Consider the following 8,402-nt stretch of genomic DNA (forward strand, 5'->3'; position numbering starts at 1 on the left):
ACAGTTTGATCTCCTATGCAGCTCTTTGATGTAAGTATTTACTTGGAGAGTTCTGAAAGTTTTTCTTTTATTACTTTTGACGTCAAATACTAAATAAAATTTTATAGGGGACAAACTGTTGGTCACCGCAATCCCTACAAACCCTTCAGAAACCCTATATTTACAAATGTTGAAATCTGAAGGGTTTGCAGCGTTTGAAGGAGATTCGAACACATTACCTCTTGAGCTACTTCGTTTGGAGATGTTGCAGGAGTTGCAGCTAAATTTCAACCTTTTCTCAACCAAAAGAAATGTGCAAATCTTTGGGAGATTTAAACCCTACAAAGAAATCATGTAGGCAATCAACAAATTTAAATATACAAAAGCCTGCAGATTTGCAAATCTATGAGCAAAGTTGCAGAAGTTGAATATCTTGCCCGGGGGGGGGGGTACTTAGGCAAATGGAGGGTACGGTATGTGCCGCCCTTAAGGGTACCTTTTTTGGACTTCCAAAGTTCCGCTAAGGGTCGGAAAAATCAGGAAATCTAATTTTAGTCCCACTAAGGGTCTTAAAAATAGGAAAATTTTAACTTTTTACCCCCTGAAAGATAGAAATTTGGTCAAAATTGATCAAATTTGTCCCGCTAAGGGTCGTGAAATTCCCAAAATCTTCCTCTGTTTTCTTCTTTTTAGTCCCGTTAAAGGGTCCAAAGTTCGAAAGTCGGGCGGCACCCCCCCTTTAGATCGCAACCCTAGTACCCCTCCCCGGGATATTTTGTAGCTGTTGCAGCAGATGAAGGTGACCAAAAGTTTGTACCCATAATGAGCTTTCTAGCCCGAGGGGGGGGGGCACTCGATCTGAAAACGACCATACGTTCGGCCCAAAATTTGACTTGTAAAATCGAACCCTTACAGTGCAGTGAATTTCCATGAAAAATCATTCCCTTACAGTGCACTTTTTCAAAATTTCTTGCCCGTAAGGGCGAAAATTTTTGCAATTTTCCAAGAAAATGTGGAATTTTTCCTCCAAAATTGACCAATTTTGTGCCAATTTTACCAAAAAATTGGCCTTTTATCAAAATTTCCTACCCTTACAGTGCAGTTCAGTGCAGTTTTGTAATTTCCTACCCTTACAGTGCACTAGCTGAACTATGAAAAACCTACCCTTAAGGGCCGAACGTCTGGTAGGTCATTTACCTTGAGTGCCCCCCCGGGCTTTCTAGTCGGATGTACATGCGCAATGTTTGCTTCCTGTTAGTTTTTTTCTGTAATTTACTTGAGATTTTATGGGGGGAGGGTTTGAGTTACTAATAAGTAATATGGAAATGCACAAATGTTTGAGCATTTCAAATTGTATGAACTACAACCTCTTGATCTCTTTAACTTCAATTTTCTGGTCCTTTTGTGATCATGATAGACATTGACTTCACGATAGAACGGCTTGAAAGAAGTCATTCTGCAATGAGAAAAACCTTCTAAATCAGCTCTATATCAAAATCATTATCATTGATCAATTCCAATTTTGATTCCAATACAATGTTACACCCAAAGATTTGCCGTAGAATATACCACCTGTACAAGTTCTATCACACATGTATAGAACAATACAATAGAAATAATCCTAGGCTGCACACATCCCCTCTGATAAGTTTTGATATATTATATTATGATTGAGGGTTTAATCACCATTGAGGCAACAAACAACTAAAGGTTAAAACTCAAGTAAACAAAGCTATTTAATTGCCTCAATGGAAAAAATAACATAGTTAAATTTAAGAAAACAGAGGACTAAACCAACAAGGTGGATCAAATCAAATCAAACATGCAACAAAATGTCGAAAAAGAATGAAAAATTAAACACCGGAATTTCAACAAAAATGTATTCTGTTCCACCAATAGTTGATTCATAAATGAGAAAATACGGGATAACGACGCGTTAAAGTGCAGAAAGTGCGAAAGATTTGTCCATTACACTGTTCTAGCCACCCGCAAATCAGATCCTAGTTTGTCTTCAATACAAAGCAAGGAAATTTGAATGTGCGAAATACCTCACAGTCACGCCGATACTGCTGGAGAAAATAATAACAATCAAGCACAGTTTGGAAAGTAACAAGGTAACAAGGCAACAAACACAGAGTGTAAAGGAAAAACCCGACTGCTACAAACTCTCGGCCTCTGTAATTTAAACGAGTTTTCTGGTCCTTTTGTGACCATAATAGACATTGACTTCACGATAGAACGACTTGAAAAAAGTCATTCTGCGATGAGAAAAACTTTCCAAACCAGCTCTATTGTGAACCACAATTCATCGATTAATTACAGTACTCGCTTAATTGCCTTTGAGACAAAAGAAGCGCAGTGCATTTCAAATCAACAAGGCTATTCAATGGCCTCAATGAAAAAAAAGCATAGTAAATTTTCAAGAAAACAGAAGACTCAGCCAACAAGGTGAATCAAATTAAATTCAAATAGGAAGTATTTTTTGTGAGCTACAGTACTCGCTTAATCGCCTTTGAGATAAAAACACCATTGTTCATTTCAAATGAACAAAGCTATTTAATTGTCTCAATGGAGAAGTAGCATAGGCGTCATAATTAAAGTCCAAGAAACTTCCTTTGAAAGTTCCTTCAATTAGAAAGTAAGACTCGAACTTTCCAACTTTATTTTGAGGCACAAAGTCAATAATTTCATATCCACATGTTAAATGTTAATCGGCTTATACCGCTAACAACATCGCAGAAGAAAAAATAAAATTAAAAATCATTGGTTTGATAATCCTTTGCTTCTTTGTTTTCAGTAGATGAGTAGCTGGGTGCACATTGTATAGGCTCATTTTTTATTAAGATTCAATGTTTCATTTTATACCAACATATTTCACTTACTTTTCTGAACTTCAGCATCCAATATTAAAGGAAATTTTCAATCTCTCATTCTTTTCCAGTACGATTCCAGTTATTTCTTATAAGTCAGTAGAAACCAAAGCGCGCAAGCTTAATCATTGAATGCATGAAATCCTGTGAAGCGGGTTCTGCCAAAGTAACATAACGTAAACACAATGTCTTATTTACACCATGGACTCGGATCATTCGGGAACGAAATGTGAGTATGCTATATGTTGGAGACTCTCAATCTCAAACTTCTATAACCCGAACTTCCGTAACTCGACAAAATTTTGTTCTTTTGATGAACATGATAAACAAAGACTTCACAATAGAGCCAAACTATTGAGGTGCATTTCGTAAAGAAAAGTCTTCTTGGTCAACTCTATTTTGAATCAAGCAATTGTGTGAGCATGCTCTATGTTAGTTTCATATTCTCTAATTCGATTATCCATAACTGGAACTTTCACAACTCGGCAAGTTTTCTGGTCCTTTGATAAAAATCATAAACAAAGACTTCACAATAGAGCAAAGCAGAGGATCTTTTCAAAAAGAAAATTATAGCGATTTACCTTCATGGGATAGGCATTTTTAAAGGTTGGGGATGTCAAGAAGGGGGGGGGTCAGACCCCTTTCCGCACTATGAAGCCATTCCAAACCTACATTCTGGGGGTTATAACGAAAATGGGAGTCAATTTCAAAGACCAAAAAAATTAGCCTATCTATCAAAAGTAATGAAACTAACCCCTGGGAAAGGATTTTGGGAGTTCAAATTTTGTTTAAAACATTCAATATTTTTTTAAATGCAAATCTACATCTCTCAGGTCTGATTCAAATTTCNCACTTGACCAAAATCTTTTGAAAATTTTAATTACTATCGGATTGGTATTGGTAATGCAAAAAGAGAGTTGTTTTGTCTGAAAAGAAAACGCCCTTTATCCACTTCAATCGCCAAACATAAATTCTACAACCAAAATCAATTACCACATTCACCTTCAAGTCAGAAGAATTAATTCAGTTTTGTGGAGAAAAGACAATTAGAAATGCCGAAGAAATACTGTTTCTGTCTTTCATGTCAGCTTTGTTGATAGGAACTTGAAGAACTCATCGTTCCTCAGAAAAGAATAATAAGTTTCCCCTATTCCTATCACCACCACTGAGACTTTTTAGTCTCAAATGAGCGAATTACAGCTACCAGATTTTCAAGGCTCCCTCATAACTCATTCTCAAAAAACTTACAGTATGTAGGCAAAAACAAAATTCATCGCCGGAGAAAACCTGTTTGTGTCTTGGGATTAGTTTCATCTCAGTTTTGTCGATAGGAACTTGAAAGACTCATCGTTCCTCAGAAAAAGATAATAAGTTTCCTCTAATGCTATCACTACCACTGATACTTTGTGTTTTTAAATAAACGAATTGCACATTCCAGATTCACCAAGCTCTTGATAACGTATTCTCAACAAACTGATGATAGCGTGTAGACAAAAGTAAAATTCTTGCAACTGAATTTCAGAAAACTTAATTTCTTTTTTGAAAATTATAAAAAATCAATATTGACGTCAAATATTTTTTAGCATTGATGTCAGTACTTATTGACGTCAATTTCAGAAATTCAGGAATGGTCTCAATATTCATTAGTTCAATTGAATGTTATTGGCTTTTTGTCAGCAACCGATACCCCATGCCGGAGCCGGAGAGTATCTCAAAATTTCTTGCGTTTATTCCAACTCTACGTTCATTAAGCACTTGAAAGCATTGACTTCAAATATTTCTCAACATCGATGAATAATGATTCTTACCGGCGCTGGGTAGAGCCTTCTCTCTTTTAAAGCACTCGTTTTATGAGACAACAAAGCCTGATACTGAAGTTGAGTTGAGCAGTGGGTTTTCACACGTTACCATCTATCAAAAAATTAATCATTTTTCAAAATCATCCTATTTCCACTACCAACACTAAACAAACCTTTTTTAGGATTGGTGCAAACATACGGAAACTTCACTAAAATTCTCTACTATGTATTTATAAACTCTCTGACGTACTTGATATTTGTATGAAATGTCAAAATTATTAGCTTCACCAAAATTTTTCACTGTAATCATTTATCGGTGATTGAGCATGAAAACAATCTGGCTTTATGATTAGAAATAACAAACTATTCTCAATTTCAATCATCAAACAAATTATTTGTCGCAAGCCTTTAAATTAGATTCACTTACTAGCGATTCTTTTGGAACCATTCAAAACTCAGATTTGCTGAAAACGTGTGCTTGATATTTTTGGTGTAAATATATGCAGAATTGGAACAGAACAAATCCGAAACACACAGCTGGCTTAATATAGTCGATGTACTCGCAATAGAACCTAAAATGTTCCTGTCGTCAATAAATGAACGGGATGGTATATAAGCTCTATGGCAAAAGTAGAAAACCTCAACTGGAAGAATCCGTTTCAACTCATTTTACATAGCATTGCATGTTACATTCAATAGAATTCATTTTAACTCCATCACAAAAACTGAAAATTTGTCAAAATTGTAAGTCAAAGTCTTGTTATACTCTGTGTTCTGAATTATCACTAGATGTGCCATGGAGCATCGAATCACCCTCTTGTTTCGTTAGACTGTAAAGTAAGCCTCTACTACGGATCATTGGCACGTCTATCACATTTACTGCTTACTCGATATAATTACATTCACAATAGAACCCTAAACAATTTCAAATTCAAATAAGAACACGACTGTAAATAGGCTTTATTGGAAATGATAAAAACGTCAGCTAGTCCATAGCTTTGCGCTACTGCTGGCAAAATCATCGATATACATACATTTTCAATAGAACCCTAAACAATTTCAAATTCAAATAAGAACACGACTGTAAATAGGCTCTATTGGAAAGGATGAAAACATCAGCTAGTTCATAGCTTTACGCTACTGCTGGCCAAATTATCAATACATTTTTAAATAGCTTTAAACAACTTTTTTTAAAGAGGCAGCCATATTGAATAATTATGTACTCCACCATAAAAACAATGATACAGTCATGCATAATTACTGTATCATGCATATGGTGTATTCCAACATACAAACAACAATCAATATACCCTAACAGGATCCCACGGTGTAAACATTATCAACCAACAAAACCCACACCACCAAAATTGTAAAAATAAGTCAATATAATTTCTATCAACAATTTCTCGTAAAATGTTTTTTCCCAACATTCTGACTGTCTGATACCAATCTGGCTGGAGTCATCATGTGTAGAGTGACTGTGTATAACAACAAAAGTTTATTGAAAATCATCCCACGGTCATGGTGAAGCTAAAGATTTATCAACCAAACAAAACTGACGCCAAGTCAAATCTGTCGATTAAAAATTTCACCGAAACAGTTTCATATTCAATAAAAGAACACAACTGTAAATAGGCTCTATTGCAAATGATGGAAAGGTCAGCTCCTCAAAAGCTACACGATTCTGCTGGCAAATTATCAATATACATCTGCGATAGAGACCGAAACAGTTCATATTCAATAACAGAAGATGATTGTAAATAGGCCCTTTTGCAAATGATGAAAGGCTCAGCTCCTCCAAAGCTTCACGCCTACCTGGCCAAATTATCGATATACATCTGCGATAGAGACCGAAACAGTTTAATATTCAATAAAAGAACACAACTGTAAATAGGACTGTCAAGCTTTCTGGTCTTTTGATGAACATGATGAACAAAGACTTCACAATAGAGCCAAACAACAAACGTGCATTTCGTAAAGAAAAGCTTTTTTAGATCAACTCTATTGTGAATCAATATCAAACAACTATGTGAGTATGCTGTATTTTGGAGGCTCTCATTCTTAAACTTTTATAACTCGAACTTCCATAACTCGACAAGTTGTTTGGTCTTATGATAACCATGATAAACAAAGACTTGACAAAAGAGAAAAGTAGAGGAACTTTTCAAAAAAAAAAAGCCCTTCCAGATCAACTATATTGTGAATCACTATTAAGCAATTGTGTGAGCATTCCCTGTGTTAGCTACAGGCTCTCAATCTTGAACTTCTAGTTTTCTGGTCTTTTGATGAACATGATAAACAAAAACTTCACAATAGGGCGGAGAAAATCGAAGTTCTTTCCAAAAAGAAAAACCCTTCTAGGTCAATTACTATCAAAACATTTACATCAAACATTGGTATGGTATCAAATACCAACCATCAAGAATACTACAACCATAGCAAAACTACAAGTATAGCAAAAACTGACAGTTCGTGTCTTTTTGATGAGATAATCGACACTTCTTCTTCTTCTTTGACCCTAAGAAGATTTGAAACATCTTTGTGCGGAAAAAATGACCTAACTGAACAATTTGTTGGAACTTTTTTCAAGAAGATTTCAAAAGTGACGTCAAATTAATTTTAAAAGAACATTGACGTCAATTTTTAAAACTTTTTCCTTCGACTCTGACACGAACATCTTTACAAGATTATTTAATTTTTTCCTAATTGCAACCCAGGATCAGTACCGTTTAAATCTATAACCCAAACCAAAAGATCCACAGTTTATAAAATGAAAAGTCAATACCATTTGTTTGAAATATTTTTTATAGAACGCCATTCTAATATGGTCTAACCAGAGGGCGCTGGGTTGTGCTTAAGATATTTGAATTTGAAATTAAACAGTGTTGACATTTAATGAGTTATTCAACTGTCGATGATAGGAATGCGGCGAATGCGGATATAACATTACTTTTAGAGAGCAAAATTTCTTTACCTACAATCCCTATCATCCAACTATTTTTACGTTTCGAATTATAATATGAAATATGATATAAAAATAAATAAAATAATGCGGACTCCATTTTAAACACAATGAATTTGCCGTCTCTCAGTAGTAGGAATTAAAAAGAAAGTTCTCCGTGTAAAGAAGAAGCTCTTCTTATAATTTCTACCATTTCAAATGCACTTGACCAAAATCTTTTGAAAATTTTATTTACTATCGGATTGGTGATGGAAATGCGAAAAGAGAGCTTTTTTGTCTGAAAAGAAAACGCCTTTTATCCACTTCAATGAACTCGAAAAGTGGAAAAGATGTCCGGGCATAGAGACCGGCGATTTGGGTCGTTTGGGGGCATTATACCGGCTTTTCCCGGCTCAGGAAAGTCCGGAAATGCCCTTATTAAGAGTACCACCAAAATCAAATACCTTAAATTCGCCATAAAGTCTGAAGAATTAATTCCGTTTTGAGGAGAAAAGACAATTGGCAATGCCGATGCAAAAAAGTACTGTTTGTGTGTCTTTAAACTCAGCTTTGTTGATAGGAACTTGTATAACTCATCGTTCCTCAGAAAAGAATATTAAGTTTCCCCTATTCCTATCACCACCACTGAAACCTTTTCATTCTCAAATTCTGAAACAAAGTACACTTAAAAATTTGCAAGGCTCTCAAAAAACGACTTCCAAAATTCTTTATCATTTATCGGTGATTGAGCATGAAAACAATTTGGCTTTATGGTTAAAAATAACATATTATTCTTAATTTCAATTATCAAAC

This window comes from Clytia hemisphaerica, unplaced genomic scaffold (genome assembly GCF_902728285.1).
Source record: "Clytia hemisphaerica strain Z4C2 unplaced genomic scaffold, Clytia hemisphaerica genome assembly, whole genome shotgun sequence".
Taxonomy (NCBI): Eukaryota; Metazoa; Cnidaria; class Hydrozoa; order Leptothecata; family Clytiidae; genus Clytia; species Clytia hemisphaerica.